Source organism: Cyprinodon tularosa, unplaced genomic scaffold (assembly GCF_016077235.1).
Source record: "Cyprinodon tularosa strain WSP-4 unplaced genomic scaffold, ASM1607723v1 ctg107, whole genome shotgun sequence".
Lineage (NCBI taxonomy): Eukaryota > Metazoa > Chordata > Actinopteri > Cyprinodontiformes > Cyprinodontidae > Cyprinodon > Cyprinodon tularosa.
The window spans coordinates 3,892,883-3,896,813 of NW_024037860.1; the positions used below are offsets into that span (position 1 = coordinate 3,892,883).

General features: G+C 41.4%; 1 long non-coding RNA gene across 1 annotated transcript; it reads right to left on the reverse strand.

Moving 5' to 3' along the window:
• Positions 1 to 240: 240 nt before the first annotated feature.
• On the reverse strand, positions 241 to 1,056 carry LOC119785692. Its single transcript, XR_005281077.1, has 3 exons — positions 938 to 1,056; positions 810 to 869; positions 241 to 302 (listed from the first exon to the last, which is right to left on the reverse strand). It is a non-coding gene; the product is annotated as an uncharacterized LOC119785692 (long non-coding RNA).
• Between the last annotated feature and the right edge of the window lie 2,875 nt (positions 1,057 to 3,931).

A 3,931-nucleotide genomic window follows, 5' to 3' on the forward strand; every position in this document is an offset into this window, starting at 1 on the left:
CCAGGATTTTCTGACGAAGAGCCTGTTTAGTGGTCCCAAGGAATGCCCCTCTCTGGAAGATCTGCTGGCTCATCCATGGCTTTCTTAACCTACACCTCATCCCAACCCTTTACATACAAACACCCAGAATTATTTGCCCCATCCTCTTTGGTTCTCCCTGCACACCTGCAGCTCATTGCCTCATTACCTATGGAGTGTTCTTAAGCTGCTGACTGCCAATCAAAGCAATTTAAAACCACTCACACATTAAAATAACAGTCACAGCTCAACTCCAGGATGGCAGTGTAAATCAGGGTAGTGACCTACAAAAGAACACAGCAAAAAAAAACAAACAAAAAGAAAATCGTGCACAAACCAAAAGGAGTACCACCACCAGGAATGTCCACCACCAACACCAGGAGCTGGCCGTTTCTGTCAAAATAAAGACAGTCAAATCACACATTTCATAATAAAAAACGTTCAGTTCACAAAAATCAAGCAGCAGTAGTTTCAATAAAGTCAGTTTGGGGATGAACCCCCACGCCGCAGCAGACACTGCACAAAGATTCACCAGAAGAATCTGTACACGCCAGTCACAGCCTGGCCTGAATCAGTCACACTGGATGAGAGACAGGAAGCAGCTTCACGCTGACCAGGACAGCGGGCATGGAGCCGACAGCCAAAGTAACAGGCGGCCGGCAGTCCGCCTGTAGGCGTCCGGAAACAGCAGACAAAACAGCCAGCCAAGGACAACAGCAGCGTCTAATCAAACATGCATGTCAAAAAAATATAGAATCTAGAAGCATGGGAAGAATGAGCTTTTCACTTACCACTGAGCTCTATGTAGTGCCTCTGGCAAGGAGAAGAATCAGGCAGCTTGTATGGGACACCTGCATATATATCAGTAAAGCTGAGCTAAGGCTAGGCTAACAGAATTAGAGTATAAAATAACTCTTACCACAAGAAGGCTTGATCAGTGCTTAGTTTAAAGCGCATCATTCGAGCGCGCATCCGTATGAAGCTGGCGTGCTGCGCCAGCAAACACCGAGGTCTGAACCGGAAGGACAACATGATGACCAGGTGAGGGAGGGCCCTTTATATACAGCCAGCGCCACGACCAAATGGATCAGCACTTGTGTGGTGCGTTCAAAGCCTGCAGGGCATACTGCCACACATGCTTAGTTTAGCAGAGTCTAACCTAAGTCTTTGTCTTGCAAATACTGTGCACTCTAGCCATGCTTAGTTTAGCAGAGTCTAACCTGAGTTTGGGTTTGCCAGTTTTTGGATTCTCTAGCCAGGCTGAGCTTTTCTGAGTCAAACTGAGTTTTTGTCAACCTGAGTCTTAACTTTGTTTTTGTCTTTGCCTCTCGGCAGGAAGTCATCCTGCAAACTGGAATTGTACGGTCCTTCTCTCTCTGGAAGGTTCAACTGAGCTTCTAACTGAGCTGGGGTTCCAAGCAGGAAGTTTGGACCCACTTTCCCCAAGAAGTACTGAGCTTCTAACTGAGCTGGGTTTCCAAACAGGAGGTTTGGATCTACTTTCCCCAAGAGGTCATTTGAGCTTCACTCCTAGCAAAGGTTTCTTCAGCAAGGCAGCCGGTTCAAGTACCGCAGGAAATCAGAGGGGCAGTCAGCTTCTATTCACCAAGGAACAACCGCAGTCTAAGTAAACCAGTCCACCCATCTCCAAGCAAAACTCTCTCTGGTACAATCCTCTCAGTCTGGATTCCATAAAGGACACCTTTCCTTGGAGAAGTGAGTCTGCAACCTTTTCCTCCAATTCCTAGATTCAAATTTCCCACTAAGCCTGAACTAACCGCAGTGTCTTCCTCTCACCTTTCAGTCCCTGTTGAGCCGTGTTCAGAGCAACACTGGACTTACTCCCTAGTGCTCAGAGCAGCACAGGATGCATCACCATACTCTAAATAAACCTGTTAACCTTTAACTCTGTGTCTCTCTGTTTGGCTTTCTGCATCTTGGGGTCAGACTTTAGATAAAATCATGACACTCTAGTTGAAACACAATAAATCCACCTATCATCTTCCATCGGGTGTCCATCAAGGTCAAGGGTTAGGTCTGGTGCCTATCAAGAAAAAGCAGAACAATCCTAAAACACGATCAATTTTAGAGTAATTTGACTAGATTCCTTAATTTTCTCAGGGTGATCCTGTGTCCTCTTCAAGTTGAAATTACATACATTTTAGGTTAGCTTTTAGATTTGGGCTTTTCTCCGGGTGCTCCGGTTTCCTCCTGTGAAAATAAATACATTTTAGATTTTACCTGCAGAACATAAACTGTACATGTTGGTCAGTTCACTTCCATTGACAATAGTATGCACCAGAGGTCACGGATTAGTGGACCACAGTCCGGATCCGGACCCACCTGCTGGCTAATCTGGACCCAACCTGATTTAAAACAATTATAAATTATCGCATGTTGTCCGACGACAGTGTCTAAACTCACTTGCACCACTTCTCCTGTTAATTTGGTAAAGCCATCCAGAGCGCCAAGACCAGCCCACACGTGATAGAAATTAGCCAATGAGCTGTGTCAGTTTGGGTTACTGCTGCTAGCTACTTTTAAACACAGCATTTATCAGCTGTTTATTCCACTTATGGCTCATCAGTCATTCTAGTAACAGATCTGGGACGACACTGATGATCTAGTTATATTTCACTGAAAATACAGTATATATTTTTTTCCATTTTCTAGCCGCTTTCTGATGGAGATGAGAAATGTGCTTCCTGGTCTGTGGAAGTACCAGTAGTTTACATGCAATCTTTTAAATAAACTGTGTTAGTTTTTTGAAATATATAAGAATTATGCTCTAATTTGTTGTTACCGATCTGTCATTAATATATTTTAATTTGACGAATGTGATCTTCTCGCCATTGTTTTTCCTGTTTGGTGCGATTGCAATAGCGGATCTTGACCTGGCCGGACCGGAGCCTGAACATTTAGAGTATGTGTGGCTAAACCTGCTGCTGTGAAGCAGGATTCCCCACAATGAACAGAATCAAAAATAAATATGGATCCAGGCTCAAAATGAGCACCTTGATATGTGCTTGAGAAAAGCTTTGTCTCCATTCAAACCCAGGTTTAAAGCCTTGTAGGGCAGCCTAAAGCCCACTGCTCTCATTAAGCCAGAAAAAAGAAAGACAAAACAAAAACAGTCAGTGTTTTATAAAATATGTGAATCAGGAAACTGTCTGTATACCAAACCATTGTTGTTCCCCACTTAAAAAAAAACACTGTAAATTTTAAAATAGACAAAAAATGTATTTTTTTTATTTTTTTATTTTTTTTAAATTCAATGTATAACATGGATGCATGTTATATTTCAGTGTTAAATTCTGTTTGAGGTAACAGATCATTAAGAATGTCTCCAGACCTTTGCTGCTTGATGATTTTCTTTATTTGGTGCCTGCTGGTTTTTAATTTGTTTCCCCTGCTATAAGGGTTAGGGATGATGAACCTGCAGTTACAGGATTTAAAGGCTGTTGTTGGGTTTTGTATTTAGCTAAAAATAAGCCCAATCAAAAATTTTAATGCCATACATTTATTCAGTGCTTTCATATCGGTGAGGATGCAACAGTAACAAAATAAAAATATTATAATGTACAAATAGACTGGTTCAATTTTTATTTATTTTTTTTACAATTTTTCCACTATGTCAGACTCACCACTGTTAATTGAAAATGTATTTTAATGATCCACCCAGATAAAGAACATTCTTCTCTATACCTTTAAATTTTCACATATTCTGTCAGGGCAAAGAGGAGGAGAAAAAACAATCTTTTAATCAGACTTAATCATTACTCCAAAGTCAGTTAAAGATGAACGCTTTTGAACATTTAACCCTTAGTTCCCTCATCCAAATTGCAAAGCAACAAAACCTCTTCTTTTTATAACTTTGTATTGTCTACCAGTTCCTAATCTGCATATTTAGATG